This window comes from Pelodiscus sinensis, chromosome 1 (genome assembly GCF_049634645.1).
Source record: "Pelodiscus sinensis isolate JC-2024 chromosome 1, ASM4963464v1, whole genome shotgun sequence".
Lineage (NCBI taxonomy): Eukaryota > Metazoa > Chordata > Testudines > Trionychidae > Pelodiscus > Pelodiscus sinensis.
In genome coordinates, this window is record NC_134711.1 from 3,087,203 (window position 1) to 3,108,221 (window position 21,019).

At 55.3% G+C, this 21,019-nt stretch overlaps 2 long non-coding RNA genes across 4 annotated transcripts; one reads left to right on the forward strand and one right to left on the reverse strand.

Annotated features, from left to right (window-relative positions):
* The first annotated feature begins 1,189 nt into the window (after positions 1 to 1,189).
* On the forward strand, positions 1,190 to 13,082 carry LOC142827998 (uncharacterized). 3 transcript variants are annotated; one of them, XR_012902863.1, is made up of 5 exons: positions 1,190 to 1,806; positions 4,814 to 5,011; positions 5,300 to 5,534; positions 7,469 to 7,601; positions 7,719 to 13,082. It is a non-coding gene; the product is annotated as an uncharacterized LOC142827998 (long non-coding RNA). The 3 variants fall into 3 exon arrangements; XR_012902864.1 differs by having other exon boundaries at positions 1,191 to 1,610; positions 7,469 to 13,082; XR_012902862.1 differs by having other exon boundaries at positions 1,192 to 1,806; positions 7,469 to 13,082.
* Positions 13,083 to 19,173: 6,091 nt separating this feature from the next.
* On the reverse strand, positions 19,174 to 20,600 carry LOC142828000 (uncharacterized). The gene is made up of 2 exons (XR_012902866.1): positions 20,218 to 20,600; positions 19,174 to 19,454 (listed from the first exon to the last, which is right to left on the reverse strand). It is a non-coding gene; the product is annotated as an uncharacterized LOC142828000 (long non-coding RNA).
* Positions 20,601 to 21,019: the final 419 nt, after the last annotated feature.

Sequence of the window (21,019 nt, forward strand, 5' to 3'; positions counted from 1 at the left end):
ATTTTGCAGAAAAACTTGCCAGCTGTCTACACTGGCTGCTTGAATTTCCGGAAAAGCACTGACGATCTCATGTAAAATCATCAGTGCTTTTCCGGAAATACTATGCTGCTCCCGTTCGGGCAAAAGTCATTTTCCCGAAAGACTTTTGAGCAAAAGGGCCAGTGTAGACAGCACAGGACTGTTTTCTGCAAAAAAGCCCCGATGGCGAAAATGGCGATCGGGGCTTTTTCGCGGAAAAGCGCGTCTAGATTGGCCACGGATGCTTTTCCACAAAAAGTGCTTTTGCGGAAAAGCATCCTGCCAATCTAGACGCAATTTTTCCGAAAATGCTTTTAACGGAAAACTTTTCCATTAAAAACATTTTCGGAAAATCATGGCAGTGTAGACGTAGCCAAAGTGATGCATTGTTGGAAAAAATCCTCCCAACTCTATGCATAATATGCGGGGGACTAAATTCGCTGTAACCACTCAAGAGAGCAATCTTGGTGTCAGTGTGGAGAGCTCTCTGAAAACATCCTCTCAGTGTGCAGCAGCAGACAAAAAAGCAAACTGAGTGTTGGGAATCATTAAGAAAGGGCTAGAGAGAGAATAAGACAGAGACTATCTTGTTGCCTGTATATCACTCCATGGTGCGCCCACACTTTGAATACTCCATGCAGATGCGGTCGCCTCCTTTCAAAAAAGATCTCTTGGCACTGGAAAAAGTTCAGAAAAGGGTAACAAAAATGAGGAGGGGTTTGGAACAGCTGCCCTATGAGGAAAGATTAAAAAACTGGGACTTTTCAGTTTAGAAAAGAGGAGACTAAGGAGGGATAGGATAGAGGTCTATAAAAAGTGACTGGCATGGAGAAAGTGGAGAATGAAAAGTGATTTGCTCACTCACACAAGAACTAGGGGTCACCCAATGAAATGAATAGGCAGCGGGTTTAAAACAAACAAAAGGAAGCATTTTTTTCCACACAATGAGCAGGCAACCTGTGGAACTCCTCGCCAGAGGTTATTAAGTTTAAGACTGTAACCGGGTTCGAAAAGAGCTAGATAGATTCAAGGAGGTTAGATCCATCAATGGCTATTAGCCAGGATGGGTAGGAATGGTGTCCCTAGCTTCTGTTTGCTACAAGTTGGGAATGGGTGACGGGGGAGAGATCACATGATTCCCTGTTCCGTTCCCTCCTCTGGGGCACCTGGCATTGGCCGCTGTCCGTCGACAGGACACTGGGCGAGATCTTTGGTGTGGCCGCTCTTATGTTCTCTTTGCACAGCTTGCAGAGCAGCCTTTCCCCGGCACAGCCCACATTGCAGCCTTTCAGCCACCCCGAACCCCCGGCTGCAGAGCGGCTCAGAGTCCCAGCACTGCTAGCAGACAAGAGCCAGACCGTCAGGCAGAACAGAGACTCCTTCCCCCGCCGCCGCGCTCGGCAGAAGGAGACTATCAGCTCCACCCTGCTCTGCTTTGCTGGCGTTGTGGCCGGCGGGTGGAATCTTAGACGCTGCCTCAGATTTCCAGGCCGGCGGAGAGGCCAGGAGGCCCCTGAGGGAGGGCGAAGGGGCGGCCGTCTGCAGAGAAGCCAAGGAGACGCGATGGGATGGCGCACAGGCGTGGAAGGGAGGTGAGGGGAAGGACACGGATCGATTAGTCCCCCGAGTCGAGGAGACGAGCACCGTGCGACGGACTTAGGCCGCCACCGCGAGAAAGGAGGGGAAACGCGCATCGCTCCGATGGGCGTTGGACCCCATGGGCGACGCTACCGAGGGGGGCAGGGGCCGGCCACTGAGTCCGGACCCAACAGGGTGGCCTCCGCTGAGGTGAGAGCAGCAGCTGACGTCTGGGACGTCACAGAGGTTGTTTAACCTCTTGGCGCAGTAGCTCCCCGTCCGCCACATAAGGGACAGGGGCTCGGATTCTGCCGCGCCCGATGGGGGAGCGAATTACCGGAGTCTTTGAGAGCGGCGAGGCGGCTAGGCAGGGAGGGGTGGGCAGCCGGAAGCAGGCTGAGGAAAATGACGTGCTCACCTGTGCACAGGGCTTGGAGGGGCGTCTAGACCTGTGGCTCTCAAACTTTTCGGCCCACCCAGCTCAAGGCAGGCCTCTCCGCGCACCACCCGCCGAGCACCCACGCTAGCGCTGGGCCAGGAGGTTGGGTGCAGGTGTGGGCTGAGGGTGCAGGGTCCTGGCTGGAGGGAGGGTGCAGGGGTGGGGTGGGAGGCGCTTACCTGGCTCTGTGCCTTCCGCCGCTCCCAGGCACCCGCTGCTCCCATTGGCCATGATTCCGGCCAATGGGAGCAGCAGGGAGCGCCTTCAGGTGAGTGGTTTCCTGCACTGTCAGTCTTCCATTGGAGGGGGGGGCAGCAGCGGTGGGCGGAGCCTCTTCCTTTCCCCACAAGCCGGATTGGCCCCCGAGGCTCGCCTCCCCCTCCCCTGCAATGGGAAGGGGCGAGCCCTGAGCCCCCAGCCCCGCTGCTCTCCACCTTGGGCCGGGCGGCCGAGCTCCCCGGAGAATCGCTCAGCTTCGGGCCAATGGTCTAGTGCTTATTATGGTCTGGATTCTGTCCCAGAAGGCCCAGGCAGGGAGGAGACAGGGACTAGGAACACGCCCCCCCCCCAGCGCCCCGGCACACGCTGCCCACAGCTTGGGGCCAGCTAGGAGGCATCAGCTAATGCCACCCACCCATTCCCCCCAGGTGGCCAAAGGGCGGGCGCGGCCCAGCCCCACATTGCCCTGGCCGGCAGGGATGAGCCAGGGGGGCGGCTGGGGGCAATTTACAGACAGTCCAGGCTGGCATCCTATTGCTCCCCCCCCATGAGTGGGTCCTGCAATCCTAGGTCCTGCTCCCCTAACCCCTGCACCCTCTCCTGCCCTCTAGCCCCTACACCCCCTTCTATCCCTTCACCCCTGCACCCCCCTCCTGCTCCCCTAACCCCTGCACCCCCTCCTGCCCTCTAGCCCCTGCACCCCCTTCTATCCCTTCACCCTTGCACCCCCTCCTGCTCCCCTAACCCCTGCACCCCCTCCTGCCCTCTAGCCCCTGCACCCCCTTCTATCCCTTCACCCCTGCATCCCCTCTGCTCCCCTAACCCCTGCACCCCCTCCTGCCCTCTAGCCCCTGCACCCCCTTCTATCCCTTCTACCCCTTCACCCCCCTCCTGCTCCCCTACCCCCTGCACTCCCTCCTGAACCCTTATCCCCTGCACCTCCTCCTGCTCTCCTACCCTCTGCACCCCCTCTGCTCCCCTAACCTCTAGACTCCTGCTCCCCTATTTCCTGCACCATCTTCTATCCCTTCCTCCCTCCTGCTCCCCTAACCCCTGCACCCCCTCCTGCCCTCTAGCCCCTGCACCCCCTTCTATCCTTTCACCCCTGCACCCCCCTCCAGCTCCCCTACCCCCTGAACTCCCCCTGCTCCCCTACCCCCTGCACCCCCTCCTGAACCCCTACACCCTGTACCCCCTCCTGCCCCAACCCTGCACCCCTTCTATCCCTTCACCCCTGCACCCCCCTCCTGCTCCCCTAGCCTCTGAACCCCCCCTGCTCCCCTACCCCCGGCACCTCCTCCTGAACCCTTACCCCCTGCATCCCCTCCTGCTCCCCTGCACCCCCTCTGCTCCCCTAACCTCTAGACCTCCCTGCTCCCCTATGCCCTGCACCGCTCCTGAACCCTTACCCGCTGTACCTGCTCCTGCCCCTGACCCTGCACCCCCTTCTATCCCTTCACCCCCTCTGCTCCCCTAACCTCTGAACCCCCCTCCTGCTCCCCTCTCCTGCTACCATAACCCCCCTGCACCCCCTCCTGAACCCCTACCCCCTGTACCCCCTCCTGCCCCAACCCTGCACCCCTTCTACCCCTTCAGTTCCCCTACCCCCTGCACCCCCTTCTGAACCCCTACCCATTGCACCCCTTCCTGCACCCCTGTACCTCCTCCTGCATCCCTCACCCCTGCACCCTTCCTCCTCCCCTAACCCCAACACCCCCCTCCTGCTCCCCTGACTCCTGTACCCCCCACCTGCACCTACCCAAGGACAGTGCCCTGGGGCATTGCTGCTCCCCCCCTCTGCCTGTGCTGCTGCTCCATGCACCCCTTTGGGGGGTTGTCAGGGATCCCTGCATTCAGGTCACATTCCCAGCTGGGCAGCGCGGGCGGGGAAGGGGGGCAGAGAGCAGCCCCCCGGGGAGAGGCGCCTCAGGGAGAACCCGCGCCTCTTCTAACCGAGTGCTGGCGTCCGATTCTCCGGGTGGGGCCGGGGGGAGATTAGAACTCTGCTTCCAGCTGCGCCACCCCCAGAACGAGGGCTGCTCCTTGGAAGAGGCGCCGAGCCCCCATTCCAGCAGCCCGGGGAGGGGGGGGAATTCTGGTTCGCCCAGCCAGAATCCTGTAGGCTCCCCCCACCTCCTACGACCCCCTTTTACAGCTGCGAGGGGCCACCAAGGGGCTGCAAGGTTGTTGTAACCACGACCGGGTCTCCCAGGGTAGGGCAGCCCAGCTCTGGAGAAGGCAGGGCCTTCAGCTGGGGTTGGGCGGGGCTTGGCTGGAGGTGGAGGGGAAAGGTAGGGAAGGGGCGTGGTCTCGGAAGGGGTGTGGCTTTGGGCAGAAGGGGCGGGGCTTCGGCTGCCTTCCTGCATGTGGGCAACGGTACACGAAACGTCTCGTGGGCCACGCCTAGAACCACGATGGGCTGCGGGTTGCCCACGTCCGAGCTAGGGCCCTCCTTCCCCGTTGCTGGCCTCGTTAGCCCATCAGGTCTCCTGGGCAGGGTCTGTCTCTCGCTGTGTGTACCAAGCAATGTTCCCTCTAATCTTTTCCATCTCCATGTAGATTTTCTCCACCCGTGTGAGGAATAATTTTTTATGTGCGCCGAGGCATGTGTGAATGTGCACCACCAATCGAGGGACTTCTTAGCAGCTTTCAGCTACCTGAAGGGGGATCCAGAGAGGCTGGAGAGAGGCTGTTCTCAGTGGCGACGGAGGGCAGAACGAGGAGCAATGGTCTCAAGTTGCCATGGGGGACGTCTAGGTGGGATATTAGGAAAAATGAATTCCCTAGGAGGGTGGGGAAGCCCTGGACTGGGTTCCCTAGGGAGGAGGGGGTGGAATCTCCATCCCTAGAAGTTTAAGTTCCATCTTGACCAAGCCCTGGCGGGGATGATTGAGTTGGGTTGGTCCTGCTTTGGGCAGGGGGCTGGACTTGATGGCTCCCGAGGTCTCTTCCAGCTCTGGGGTTCTATGATTCTGCACCACCACCCTTCCATTGCTTTGATCTCCAAAGGCAGCTGCCTTACCCCACCCCACCATCTCGCTGTAGATCAGGAGGGGTGAGGAAGTGTTTGATTCCCACCAGCACGACGTTGCCTGTGCTGACCGGCACATTGTCCCCGATACACCGGATCCAGATTCTAGACGCCACGCCTCCCGGAAAATCCGGAATGGAATTCAGTGGAGTGACTCCAGATTCCGAGCCGTGGGAATGTGGCCGTGCCATACACCTGGGTTTAAGGACGATCGCCCGCGGGCGTTACAGGGGGACGTATGATGCCCAGGTGAGAGGCCCTCCTGCCGTGGCGGCTGTTGGCTAGGGCTGGCCACAAGGAGCAGAGCACAATGGGCCGGGATAGACAGGAGAGCTGCAGCCAAACTGGATGTATTCAATAAACACAGCTAATCTTCTGCCGATGAATTCCAGGCTTCTGGCAGCCTCGGAGACAGCCTGCGGCGGGTGATGAGTAACACCCCCCTCTCCGGGCTGAGCTCTGAATTCACGTCGGAAGCGGCTGACTTCCCCAGAGAGCCGCTAAGCAGCCCAAGACAAAGCCTAGGGTTCAGCCGCAGCAGCGACCGGCATGGGCAGCGGGTGAAGGCCCAACTAGGGAAGGCAAGCCCTAACCCCGCCCCTTCCGCCTGAGGCCCGCCCCTGACGCCAAGCCCCGCCCACTTGAGCCAAGCCCCGCCCACCCCTAGCCCTCCCCAGTGGCCGGGGCATGTAGGCGATTTTGGGAAGGCTATGCCTTCCCTTGCATTCATTACCGGCCGCCCTTGGCTTCCCCCGACAGTCTTTCTAGACCAGTGGTCTCCAACCTTCTTGAACACGAGATCACTTTCTGAATTTAAGTGCAATCTAAGATCTACCCTTGCCCTGCTTCCTTCCGACCCCTTGTCTGAGGCCTCACCCCTGCTCACTTCATCCTCCCTCTCTTGCCCATCCTCACTCGCTTTCATCTATACATGGGGCAGAGGGTTGGGGTGCAGGCTCTGGTCTTGGATTAAGGGATCTGGAGCGTGAGGGGCTCTGAGCTGCTCTTGGGCCAGGCAGTGGGGATGGAGGAGGGAGTTCTAGATGCAGGCTCTGGGATGGTGTTTGGGCACGGGGTGCTCAAGGCTGGGTCAGGGACTGGGGCGCAGAAGGGGGTTCATGACTAGGGAAAGGTATGTAAGCTGCAGCTGGGCACTGCTGGTGGCTCCTGGGTGGTGGGGCAGTGGGGCTCCCCCCTGCCCTGGCCCTGCACCATTCCCTAAAGCAGCCAGCAAACTCCCTCCCAAGTCCTGTTGGGCCCCCTCTCTGCTCTGTGGAGAAAGGAGACAGAGTGGGAAAGGAGGCAGCTTGACATCAGCCCCCTCCTCTCTTGCCTCTGCCCTGCACAGAAAGCAGAAGGCTTGCCAAGGGGAGGGGCAGGAGATGGGCAGCCGTGCAAAGAAGGGGCAGCTGAAGTGCTGGCCCTTGGTAGCCTTTTGGCCAAACTAGTCAGGATCCCCTGTCAGACTCCACGATCGACCAGTAGATCCCGATCGACAGGTTGGTGACCAGTGCTCTAGACCTTGCGTGGCTGTGAACTGTCCAAAGGCACTGCCTAATGCCACTAATGCAAGTCTCTCGGCCACGCACCTTCCCATCCTTTACGTGGGACGCTCTGAGAAAGAGGATGAGAAGTTTTGGGATCCCAACAGGGCTGAGCCACGTGGTTTCGTCCGAAAGCAAGGGAGCTAGGCTGGCGTGGCTGCCCCGGAACAGGTTCAAATTGAGCTCAGGCATGTTGTAAATACAGCTTCCCAGCAGGACACACAGAGGAGGCCAAAGCATGCAGCCGGACAAGCAGGGCTAGGAGACAGCGGGTCCCAGAGAGCTTCAAACCACAGCTATTTTTGAGCATGTTTATTGGGGAATCGCAGCTGGAAAGATATTTCCAGCCTGACGGAGTGTTCCCGAAGAAAGGCGGCTTGAGAATCCTGGGAAAAAGAGGCAGAACCAATTGGAAGATGGGGGAAGGTGGCAGGGAGAGATGGAGGCCGAAGGGAAACTGAGTCAGAAGGGACCACACATGGCAGAGAGCGACTGGCATGTGAAGGAGAAGATTTTAGCTATTCCAGGAGACACAGCTGGGAGCTCTCAGCCTGCCACGGTGGAGACACGTGGGGCTAATAATAACTCCCTGAGCTAAATCCATCCCCCATGCAATATCACAAACTTATGTTTCTACAGGGGTGGCGGCGGGTACAGGCTCTCACGTTCCCAGACAAAGACCTGGCAGAGAGCTACGAGTATCTACCTGCTCCCCAATCCGGACAGCCCCCAAGATCCGAGTACAATCGGTGTGCGCAGCCAACAGGCCTTTGTAAGTGTAGCGCACAGCTGAAGGGTACAGCGTGTGCCTATGGAAACATGCGTGTGTGTAGCGGCGGGGAGGGTCACGTGTAGGTGTGTGATAATATCTGGTTCTTTTTATCACTAGAACTCACTGTGGTTTGCAGCCCTTGATATAACAATAAGAACATCAAAGCAGCCAGACCGGGTCAGACCAAAGATCCATCTTGCCCAGTGTCCTGTCGGCCAACAGTGGCCAAGGCCAGGTGCCCCAAAGAGAGTGAACACAACAGGGAATCATCAAGTGATCCCTCTCCTGTCACCCGTTTCCAGCCTCTGGTAGAGGATAGGGGCACCCTCCCTACCCATCCTGGCTAATAGCCACCAATGAACCTATCCTCCATTCATTTATCTAGTTCTTTTTAGAACCCTGTTCAAGTCCTGGTCTTCCCAACATCCTCTGGCAAGGAGTTCCACAGGTTGACAATTTTCAACAACACCCTGCGAGGTAGGGTGGTGCGATCTCACAGTTGGGAAACTGAGGCATGGAGGGGCTCAGTGACTTGACTAAGGTCCCAGAGACAGCTTGTGGCAGAACAAGGACTCCTCCTATTGGCTAACAAATGGACCAACCTTTGTGCAGAACACATCAATACATGCCCGTCTGGATCTTCGTCTTTATTTCCTCCTGCTCTTTCCTCCCCACCTTGCTCCATGCTCTCCTATCTCCTTAATCATGCCTTTGTCCCCTGCTCACACCTGCCTTTGTCTGGCCATGCCCTCGCCTTGAACGGGCCCCTGGCTCTGGAATGGCCCACTAAAGCAGGGCAGAGAAGTTGCGGCGCACATTCCACAACTGTCTCCGACTTAGCGATGGAGCAACGAGCCAATCTCCCATTTCCTCCCCGGGGCCCACGTTGCAGCTGCACCCCGGCACAGAGCCCGACCGCGAAGGCAGAGCAGAGATGATGGGGGCCGGCGGCGACAGGGCTGACGTGGGATCGAGCCGACCTGGCTCCGTGGGGGGTGCGATTCAGGCGGCGTTCACACATGACGTTCCCAATGCAATCGACGCGCGGGCCCCGATTCAGGAACGCCCCCCGGGACTTCCCGGCCTGTGCCGCAAGCCGCGTCTGCAGGAAACTCAACGCCGCGCCTTCACAGGCCCCGGCGCGGCCGCGACGCTGCGACGTCTCGCCGGAATGCACCCGCCCGTCTCCCCGGGCCGCAGGGGCTCCGGAAAGTGAACTCTAAACCCCACCAACACCTGCTGCCACATTTCACGGAGCTTGTCTCCCTCTTTCACAGGGGGGGATGGGGGAGAGACATTCCCAGGTTCAAATTCCCCAAATTCCTGTCGGCTCCGGCCGAGGGTCTTTCTCGCCTGAAATGCCACGAGCCTCGCGCCTGCGAATGAGTCACTGGACGGGCACGGGTCAGGGACGATAGACGCCCTGCGAGCCCACCGGCCCAAGGGGCTGCCACGGATTCAGCGTTGGATCGGCGGTGAAGATTTCTCCAGGCATCCCACGCATGGCGCCCTGCCGAGGACGCCGCAGAGAATGTGACCCTCTCCTGCATGCCCCAGCTCACCGTGCCCTCGACTCCTTCCCTGGGTGGGGGGCAAAGGTCCCTTGTTCTGAATTTCGCAAAGGCCGTTGGGCTCCAATCTCCCCGACCCGCTTGTCTGTCTTGTTCGGGGCTTTCGGGTCCTGCGTCGATTCCCAGACTCTCCTTCACCCAGACCCGCTCGGCCTGGCACCGTCCCCCCGCCTGTCTAGTGCCGGGCAGAATCTTTCACCCCGGGGTCCCTGCATCGACTGCACTTCTGGCTGGGCGCGAACCATCCGTGGCGTATGGGCGAGTTGGTTTTGGGAGGGTGTGCTTGTGTGAGTCTGTGCTACGTCTGTGGGTGTGTCTAGACTACATGCCTCCGTCGACGGAGGCATGTAGATTAGCCAGATCGGCAGAGGGAAATGAAGCCACGATTAAAATAATCGCGGCTTCATTTAAATTTAAATGGCTGCCCCGCTCTGCCGATCAGCTGTTTGTCGGCAGATCGGGGCAGTCTGGACGCGCCGCGCCGACAAAGAAGCCTTTCTTGATCGGCACAGGTAAACCTGGTTTCACGAGGCATGTAGTTTAGACGTACCCTGTGTGTATGGAAAGGCCTGAGTGTGTATGTGTGAACACACGTGTGCGTGCTCGCACAAGAATGTGTGCGTACCTGTCTGGTGCATGGGCAATGCGGGAACCAACCATTTGAGATGGCCCCGCCCCTTCTTCCCAAAGCCCCTCCCCTTCCCCACTGAAACCCTGAAGCTCCCCCCCCACACACACACACACCGTGGCTACCCACCCCACTCCTGGGCCCCCTGAGCACCCTCAGTCCTATTGCAGTAGGAAGGGCAGCATGGCCCCAGCTTTGGAGCATGGGCGGGGGGAGAGATGGCACAGCCCCAGCCCCCCCTCTAGGCACAGTCCCAGCCCCCCACAGTTACTCCACGGTGACGCAATCCATTGTCGGCAGTTACTCCACGGTGCACGGGGATGCACGTCAATTTCGGTGGACTCCTGTACCTGACTTTTGAGGTGGCTGGCGTGTGCTTTCCAACACAGCGCACCTCAGGCTGGCGTCTTGCCGCCGGCGTGCCCGCGCTCTCTTGTGCGGTTGTGTGCTGTTCCCAATAGTGCGGCGGCATGCTTGTTTCTGGGGGACCTGCCTCTTTGATGGCGGGCATGCCTTCGTGTCTGGGAGTGTGTTCTCTGGGTGTGTGTGTGGCTCTGGATTCCTGGGATCCTGCCGCACATCAGCCTGTCCTTTCACCCCATCTGCACCTCCCGCCTTCTCGTTACCCCAGCACACACGGCAGGAAGGTGGGCCGGAGGAAGGGGTTAACTCTGGCGGGGTGACATCAGGGAGTCGTGGTGTTTTGTTTCCCTGAAAGTCTATCCTCACGCTGCTGCCGGAGCCGGGAGGGGGAGGGGGCGTTTAACAGCCTGAGAAGAAGCGCGCCATTAGCTCAGCGGTCACACATCCAGCCGGTCTCGCGGCAGGCCGGTCGCCAGTGCCAGCTCAGAGCTCTAGGCCTTCAAAATAGCAGCGCGCCGCATGGACTCGGGACCCGCGGCCTCCCGAAAGGGGAGGGGATGGCCCGGACGTCGCACAGACATGGGCGCCGTCTGCCGTGTCCTAGCACGCGGTTGGTTTTTAATAGGCAACACGGTGACCTTCTCAGTCACAGCCTGGCCTTTTCGGGTGCCACGCCACACACCACGGTGACGCGGCCTGGGGCCGTGCCGGTAATGCAGGGCCAGGAGCTAGGAGAACGGCGCCAGGCCGTGGGTCCAGGGAAGCCGAGCAGCCGTGGCCCGGCGGGAGGAAGCTGCAGGGTAGCACACGTGGTTCTGGGTCCACGCAAAACACGGCAGCTAAAAACAGCCAGAGGAGGCCTCGGGGGTCGGCTGCCCCCTAGAATAGCAAAAGCCAGAGCAATGAAGTCATGGGCACTTCCTGCATTCCTGTCTCCCAAGCCCGGGGAGGAATCTGGGGTGTTTGGTTGTTTCCACAAGGTCACTGTTTACTGTAAGGGCGAGTGTCCTCCTGCTTGCATTGTCGGGTGTTGACTCACGCAGCAGGTAATCTGGTGGATGCCTTAAGGTCCTTTCCGGGAAAACTCCCGCCAGACGTAGCACAGTGCCCAGGTGTGCATGGCCAGGCCTGGCTGGCCAGAGAGCTAGCAGGGCCCACACCAGCATCTGACCCATGGGATCCGGCCGGTGGATGCTCTAGTTCAGTGTTTCTCAAGCTTTTTTTTGATAAAGTACCCCCTTTAAAAAAATTATAAGTACCCCAGTACCTAGTTTTCAGACGCACAATTTTTTTTCTACCATTGCAACACATTTCTTTAAGCAACTTAATCGTAGCCGGGCGGGCGATGAAATTTTGGGGAGTAAAAAGTACAGAAATAATCAAACGCTGTAAAACTTAAAACAGAAATTCAGTTTTCTCCAAATTTCAGCTGTGTGGATGTACCCCCTGGACTTCTCTCGAGTACCCCTAAGGGTACTCGGACCCTGGTTGAGAAACACTGCTCGGCTGTGTCTACACTGGTCACTTATTCTGGAAAATCAGCCTCTTTTCTGGAATAATTTGCCAGCTGTCTACACTGGCTCCTTGAATTTCCGGAAAAGCACTGACGATCTACTGTAAAATCGTCTGTTTTTCTGGAAAAACTATGCTGCTCCCGCTCGGGCAAAAGTCCTTTTCCGGAAAACTGTTCCGGAAAAGAGCCAGTGTAGACAGCAGAGATTTCTTTTCCGCAAAAAAGCCCTGATCGCGAAAATGACAATCGGGGCTTTTTGGCGGAAAAGCGCGTCTACATTGGCCACGGATGCTTTTCTGCAGAAAGTGCTTTTCCGGAAAAGCATCCTGCCAATGTAGACGCGCTTTTTCCGAAAATGCTTATAACGGAAAAGTTTTCCGTTTTAAGCATTTCCGGAAAAGGGTGCCAGTGTTGACGTAGCCCTCTACAGGGTGTGTCTACACAGCAGGGCTTAACTCGAAATAAGCTACGCAAATTGAGCTACGTTCACGGCGTAGCTTATTTCGCCATGGCTTATTTCAAGTTTCGACGCTGTCTGCGCAGCGCTTATTTCAAAGCCGAGCATGCTTCCTCTGACCCCTTACTCCTCGTACAAGGAGGGTTACAGGAGTCGGAGTAGCAGGCCTCCAGCTTGACAGCAGTCGAAATAACCTCCGGCTGCATAGACGCGGACTAGGTTCTTTCGAAATAATGTGGCTGTGTAGACGTGGACAGAGAATCCAGCCTGAGCAGCGCGAGTCACTCGCTGGATCTGTTCCACCACCCCTCTAGATTTAAGAGAAGTTTCAACGTTGTCTATTTCAGCGCCATCTGCCACGCTTTGACTGTTCACGATGATTTCATTTGACACTACCGTAAAACTTCCAATAGAAGCCCCCAGCATCTTTTAGTACAGACTGCCCGAGACCCTCAGCTTGTATTATTTGACAGACCCGGCATCTATTAAAACACCTGGTCTGTGTTCCCGGCGTCTAACAGTGTAAAAGACTCATATTGAAGGGAATTTTAGTTTGGGAGGTTACTGTACAATTTTCTGAGACTTGAGACTGTTTTCCATATGGTGGAAGACGACTGTGTCCACACCATAAGTTGGAGTAGTTTTACCCCATGTGTGAGACCTGCAGGTTGCTCTCCCTATACAATATACAGGCAGTCCCCGGGTTACCTACAAGATAGGGACTGTAGGTTTGTTCTTAAGTTGAATTTGTATGTAAGTCGGAACTGGTACATATTGTAGGGGAAACTCTAGCCAAACATTTCTCCAGAGCTCAGTTTTATTCTCCCATACCTCACTTCCCTCAGTCCTTTATTCTCAAGCTGAGGTGTCTGCTGAGAAAAGCTGCTCCATGTCTCCCTGGTCTGCTGGGGGGTCGCTAGCTTCGCGTCTCCCTGGTCTGCTGGGGGGAAGCAGCTAGTGCGGGGTTGCCTCACCCCGTTTGTAAGTAGGGATCTGATGTAAGTCGGATCCATGTAACCCGGGGACTGCCTGTACATGTTTTGTGAGTCTTTAAGGTGCTACTAGACTAGTCGTTGTTTTTTAAATTTTTCCAGATATAGACTAACTCAGCTCCTCCTCTGAACCTTACAGGGGAGACACCCGCCTCCCATTAATGTTCCTGCTCAGCTTTTCCATCCACGTGTGGAATAATTTTTGTTCTGCGCACCAAAGTGTGGGCAGATGTGCACCACCAATAGAAATGCATGGTGCTGGCTATGGGCACGGTGGGCACTCTGCTAATCAGCTGGGCGGCCCCCAAATCTCTCCTGGGTGCCCATAAAAGTGTTCAGCTTACAGGGAACATTGCCCCCCACCATGTTACAGGATATGGGGCAGAGAGGGAATTCTCTCAATGGAATTTTTGCATCCCCTCCCTCTGACCAGTCGGCAGGGATGATCTCAGATTAAGACTCTCTTCTGCCTGGCCAGGGTGTCCCCTCCACGGGGCAGGCTCCGGGTGCGGGTGGAGGTCTGTTGCGAGTAGTCGGTGGCCGGTTCTGTCTCCTCCCCTTTACGGGGGTGGGGGCGGAGCCCAGCGCCTCTCCCGGTACCTGCAGGAGGGAAAAGTGGGGGCAAAGGCTGGCAAAGTTTATATCTGTGATTGGCTGCCCTGAGGCCGGTCCTGCGCATTGTGGCAAAGGAGCCAACTAAAGATGCCTTTGCTGACAAGGTATCGGAGCGGCTCCCCGAAAGGATCGGGTGATGGTAAAGTTGCCCACCGGCACGGTGGCTCAGGGAAACCGCAGAACTAGCCGGCGTGGTCTCGGTTCCCGCTGATGTAAGGCAGAGTAGAGGGGCTCCCAACGCTTCCTCCAGTTGGGCCCTTCCTGCCACGAGTGGTAGGCTGACGGGAATCGAGTCGTTCCGAAAACAGCCCCGACCCCAAGAATAGAAAGGAGCAAAGGGCACGTATTTTTGACCATGGAAAAAATAGAGCGGCGGTTTCGAGTCTTTTCCCACTGCCTGGCTCTCACGGATCCGGCTCTGCGTGCGTTGCGCCCCCAACTCTCCAGGGACGTTGGTTCAGGGGGTGCTAGGAAAGCCGGATAGGGCCCGGCCCTTTCTCGGTCACTCCCATTGGAGTGTGTTTGTCATTTCTGGGTGTTTGGTGCGTTTCCCTGGACCAGGGACGGAGCACGGGGCCTAGTTCTGGGTGGCAGTAGCTCCACGCACCGGGGCATCCTTAGAATTTATGGGGCCCTTCGCAACACCCCACAAGTCCCCTCACGTGACTTGTTCCCTGTCCTAGCCTAGGGCCCCTGAGTGCTCCGCATCCCTTCCCCGTGGCATGTGACCTGGGAGAGTCCCATATGCATGTGCAGGAGCCGACCCTCACGTAGCAACCCCAACCTCAGGGCCTGATGCCTGTGACCTATCCCACCCTGGAGAAAGGCAGTCGTCCCGTCACGACAGTTCGGTTTTAGATTGGAGGGTGCGATCTAGTTTCATTGCTAAGTCCTTTTAACAAACTCGTGGGGTTCCTCCGTTATCCTCGTCCTGTTGCTGCCTTATTTTTCTGCTTCTGCCTCATCCCTACGTACGGCCTGCAAGCCCTCTGGGGCAGGAGCTGTCAGTGCGATGTATGGGGAACACCCCTCTCCCGATATGCTCTGATAGGACCTCTGTGTACCGTCACACAAATAATAAAGAGGCATTCGAATTATAGCTGCACGGTGAGGTCAGCTTTGTTCCACTGCAGCCAAACAGCAATCCTTAGCAATCCCCCCCCACACACACACCGATTTGCAGACAGCAACTTACTAAATAATAACACTCACATGGTGCTTAAGAAGCACAAAGTGTTCCCAGTGCAACTCCCCTGGTTCCAGGAATGTTCCACCCGGCTTAAACTTGAACAGAAGAACAACAAAACGGCCACGTGGGGTCAGACCAAGGTCCATCCAGCCCAGCGTCCTGTCTGCCCACAGTGGCCAATGCCAGGTGTCCCAGAGGGAGTGAACAGAGCAGGGAATCATCATGCGATTCCTCTCTTGTCACCCATTTCACTCTGACAGATAGTGGCTAGGGACACTATTCCTACCTATCCTGGCTAATAGTCATGGATGGACCTATCCTCCATGAATTTATCTAGTTCTTTTTTATTACTGTCTTGACCTTCACCACATCCTGCGGCAAGGAGTTCCACAGGTGGACTGTGCTTGGTGTGAAAAAAATCCTTTTGTTTTTTAAACTCACTGCCTATGAATTTCATCAGGTGACCCCAAGTGCTTGTGTTAGAAGGAGTCAATATCTACTTTCCTTATCTACTTTCTCCACACCAGTCATGATTTTATAGACCTCTATCTAACTTGACCCTGCATGCTCAAAGCATGAAACACATATTAATGGGTGGTCCTCAAAGTACACACGCACACACACACACACACACACACACACACATACACACACACACACACACACCGGAGACATTTATATACTGTAAGGCTGTGTCTAGACTGGCAAGTTTTTCTGCAAAATCATTTGATTTTGCGGAAAAACTTGCCAGCTGTCTACACTGGCCGCTTGAATTTCCGCAAGAACACTGACAATCTCATGTAAGATTGTCAGTGTTCTTGCGGAAATACTATGCTGCTCCTGTTCGGGCAAAAGTCTTTTTCCGAAAGACTTTTGCGCAAAAGGGCCAGTGTAGACAGCATAGTACTGTTTTCCGCAAAAAAGCCCCGATCGCGAAAATGGTGATCGGGGCTTTTTTGCGGAAAACCGTGTCTAGATTGGCCACGGACGCTTTTGCGCAAAAAGTGCTTTTGCGCAAAAGCATCCGTGGCCAGTCTAGACGCGATTTTGCGCAAGAAAGCCCCGATTGCCATTTTAGCCATCGGGGCTTTTTTGTGCAAAACAGTTCTTCCCTGTCTACACTGGTCCTCTTGCACAAGTATTCTTGCACAAGAGGGCTTTTTCCCGAGTGGGAGCGTGAAAGTATTTGCGTAAGAAGCACTGATTTTGTACATTACAAAGTCAGGGCTCTTGCACAAATTCAAGCAGCCAGTGTAGACAGCTGGCAAGTTTTTGCCAGTCTAGACGCACCCAAAGGTTGGGCTGAAGAACCAAACTTAGCCAGGATATTGGTTAACCAGGTTATTGGTTAGCCAGGATATTAACCAGTCACTGCAAAGCATTGTAGCCAAAGCTCTGGGTCCGCCCACACAGTTTCCCATTGGCTACAAAAGCAGTAATTTGTTCACTGTAATGAGGCCTGGGGTTGCATTAGCATCCAAGCTACCACTAAAGCCTTTCAGCCTCAAAGCTGTTCCCTTTGACAGTCTTGGGGAAAGCTATAGTGGGGGACAGGTCCAGATGAGGAAGAGAAGGTGTGACTATGTGGTAATCCTGTGGCAAGGAGTTCCACTGGTTGTTTGTGAACTGCCACATGGTAAATGGTCGCAACGTGATTTGGCATGATGCACGCAGAAGCTGCAAAGGCCGTGGCCATGCTAGGGCTTTACCACACGTTGGCTACCACGCATAAGCTGATATAGGGTTGAAACCACCTTTTTTCCAGCGGAAGATAGGCACTAGGTTATGTCTGCACCAGACAGGTAATCAGGGCTCTTAACTGCGTTTGAGCCTCACCCATCTCTACCACAGAAAAACCTTTAAGAGCCAAAATGCTGGAGTCAATTCCTGACTTCTGAATGCAACTTTGACCCTTACCTCTGACCCCTGACCTCTGATTCCTCACTACCAACTCCTGCTCTAACCACTTGGCACAGTTGCCCATGTCCCAGTCATCACAAGGTGCCAGTCACCAAGATTCACTGAGCAACAGAGACAGAGCTCCAAAGCGTTTGCAAGCAGCCAGTGGAACTCATTGCCACAAGATTATGAGTTGGCAGGATTTAGAAAAGGTTTGAATGAGAAGAACATCCTGAGTTACATCCATGGAAGGATGATAAATCTTCCTACTTTAGGGCACAAAAAGATTTCTGTCTGCTAGGGAGTAGGGAGTAACTTCATAGTCAGATTATTCCATATCTGCCAATTGCAAGCGGTTTTGCGCCTTCCTCTGTAGTAACTGGAACATGATCCAGTAACTTTGCTACGGTCAAAGTCAAGTTACCGGAGCATGGGTTTGACCTGGTCTGGCTTTTCATGGCTCCTAACCACCAGAGTTTCCCTTTCCATTTTAAAACCAAATTGAAAATCTAGGCTAAACCCAAATCTAGTGTAAACAGATGGAGCAACAGGAAATGCACTCCAATTCCTGGATCAGGGCCAAGTCACGTCTAACACACGTTCTAGCCGTCTCGCTCTGACACTGTGTAAATTACAGGGCAGCTGTGTGAGTCACTGGCCCGGGAGCAGGACAGAGTATGTTTGCATGGCAATGTAATGCTGTAATTTCTTTATTCCTGATAATGCCTCTGTTGATACAGTAAATTGGAAAGCTCACAAGGGGTGTTACACCCACCGAGGGCCATGCATGACTCTGATTTCCAGGAATGTTGACACGGCAAACAAGCCGCACACGGGAGCTTTGCGAGGGGATGGCAGCAAACAGATGAGAGGAAATGCGTGTTTGTTTTTTTCACGGAGGGTGCAGTTAGCATGTGGAACTCACTGCCACAAGATATCGGTGGGAGCAAGCATTTAGGAGTTTTCGAAAAGGCTTGGGCATCAATATGACTAACATGGACATATGAATTGCAACAGTAAGACCTGAGGGAAAAAAACCAAGACCTTTGGAAAGGATAGAAACCCGTGTGCATAAGCGACCCTCCAGAAATTCTTTCTGGAGACAGGCTGTATCCATGTCTTCATGGGACACTGCTGGGAATACCAAATTCAGGACAAACTGCTGAGAGATAGGGCAGATATATCCCAAAATGCTGTTGATGATTCTCCCATGAGGTATATCAAACCAGCCATAAAAGTAAGAACATATTGGCCATATTGGGTCAGACCAAAAGTCCATCTCGCCCAGGGTCCTGTCTTCTGACAGTGGCCAATGCCAGATGCCCCAGAGGGAGTGAACAGAATGATCATGTGATCCCTCTCCTAACATCCATTTCCAGCCTCTGACATAGGGTATGTCTACACTACCCCACTAGTTCGAACTAGGAGGGTAGTGTAGACATACCCATACAGAGGCTGGGGACACCATTCCTACCCATCCTGGCTAATAAGTATTGAAGGACCTAACCTCCATGAATTTATCTAGTTTTTTTTAACTCTGTTAAAAGCCCTGGGCTGCACAACTTCCTCTGGCAATGAGTTCCACAGGTTGCATGTTGCATGAAGAAAAACTCCATTTGTTTGTTTTAAACCTGCTACCTATTAAACATCTCTTTCACCACGCTGGCTAACATGAAGACAGAAGAGCATTTCCCTGAGGTATTCAAGTCTGCGCATCACCACCAACTGGATTCAGAGATGAGTGGTTCTTTACCACCAATCCCATCAAATCATAGAATCATAGAGCACTAGGACTGGAAGGGACCTCGAGAGGTCATCGAGTCCAGTCCCCGGCCCTCATGGCAGGACCAAATATTGTCTAGATCTTCCCTGATAGACATTTATCTAACCTGCTCTTAAATATCCCCAGTGATGGAGATTCCACAACCTCCCTGGGCAATTTATTCCAGTGTTTACCCACCCTGACAGGTAGGAACTTTCTCCTAATGACCAACCTAAACCTCCCTTGCTGCAGTTTAATCCCATTGTTTCTTGTCCTATCCTCAGAGGCCAAGACGAACAAGTTTTCTCCCTCCTCCTTATGACACCCTTTTAGATACCTGAAAATGGCTATCATGTCCCCCCTCAATCTTCTCTTTTCTAAACTAAACCAACCCAATTCTTTCAGCCTTCCTTCATAGCTCATGATCTCTAGACCTCTTGTTGCTCTTCTCTGGACCCTCTCCAATTTCTCCACCTCTTTCTTGAAATAAAATAAAAGGCTCTTCTGGTCCCAAAGGACCAGCCACTCCCACAGATCAAGACAGCACTTCAATCTTACCCCAAAATCATGCTCTTGCTGATCCTTTAGTGTCTCAAATCTACGGGTTCGTTTATCAAAAGAACGGTGTGGGGTAAAGGAATTGGGTAGCGGAGTTAAATGCACGCAGCGTAATTGCAAAGCTCTTGATTCAGACTTGTAGCAGGGATGGAATGAACGGGTGGCTTAAGTCTTTGGAAGACTAAGGTCCCAGCACTGAGTGTGCAGACGGAAGAATAGGCTTCACGCTCGTTGGTGGCACAACGGTTCTGGTTCCTCAAGGACCCACACGGAGCAGCACCTGTTGCCTGCCCAACTGCCCGGAGCCTGCATGGGTCATGGAAAGAGTGGGGGTGCTTTGGGAGGAGACAAGAGTTTTTTTGCCCACCAGGCAGCTCAGGAGGGAAGGCTCCAGGCCAGCTGGGGCGGCTCCTCCAGCCATGGGGGAGAGGTTGGGGCTCCTCAGGTGTTTGTGTGGTGGGGTCAGGCCTCCAGTTACAGGCCGGGGGACTCGTCTACAGAAGGGGAGGGAGGGGCTCTATCCATACAAGGGATGGGGGCCTCAAGTGGGGGAGGGGCTCTATCCATACAAGGGGTGAGGCCTCAGATGGGGGAGGGGCTCTATTCATATAAGGGGTGGGGCCTCAGATGGGGGAGCGGCTCTATCCATAGATGGGGTGGGGTTTCAGGTGTGGGAGGGGCTCTGTTCATACAAGGGGTGGGGCCTCAGATGGGGGAGGGGCTCTATCCATAGAAGGGGCGGGGGCTCAGGTGTGGGAGGGGCTCTATTCATACAAGGGGTGGGGCCTCAGATGGGGGAGCGGCTCTATCCATAGAAGGGGTGGGGTCTCAGGTGTGGGAGGGGCTCTGTTCATACAAGGGGTGGGGCCTCAGACGGGGGAGCGGCTCTATCCATAGAAGGGGTGGGGTCTCAGGTGTGGGAGGGGCTCTGTTCATACAAGGGGTGGGGCCTCAGGTGGAAGAGGTGGGGCCAGGGCACTAGCTTCCCCAAAGGTGGGCTCCACCCACCACTGCTAACCTTCGCCTGTTCCCTCCTCTGCCTTCCCTGGGGAGTCAGTCCCCCCCTTACCCAGAGTGAAGGTGGTGGGGGTCTCTTCTCCACATCCCACTGGAGCAGGGTGGGAGTGCTAAGATGGCTCATGCTGCCGCCACCGATTCCCCCAGCCCCCGCATGCGACGGGCCGCTGGCTGCGAGGCTTTGCACCGGAGCAGCGGAGGCGAGTGTTGACACGGGGTCTTGGCACGGAGAGCGCTGGCGCGGCGTGAAAGACGAACCCGCTTGCCCTGCGTCGCTCTAGCACAGGCGGGGCCCCGACCACACAGGGCCTCAGGGACCCGGCGTTACGCTGTCTCCGGCAGAATTTCATGCCACGCAGTGAAATCCCCCGCCAGGCCCCTTTCGGGGCCATGTGAGGATTTGTGTCTGCAACACAGGAGCGCTGCGAAACAGAGCTGAGGACATTCCGGTGCAACGTTTCTCCGGTTGGACTTTCATCTCGGCTATTTCCATGGCAACCGCTTATAAACCCGTTCAAACAGAGACTCACTGAACCGTAGGCCTGGAACGGACCTCGAGGGTCTTCTACTCCAGGCCTCTGCCCTAACGGCAGGATTAAATATTATCTCGACCATCCCTGACAGGTGTTTGTTTAACTTGCTCTTAAAAACTATGGAGACTCCACAACCTCCCTAGCTAATGTATTCCAATGTTTAACCACCCGACAGGAACTTTTTCTATTGTTCAACCTAAACTGCCCTGGCTTCTTGCCCTGTCCTTAGACGTTACGGAGAATAATTTTTCTCCCTCCTTCTCGTGACAACCTGTTAGGTACTTGGAAAGGGCTCTCACGTCCCCTCTCAGACTTCTCTTT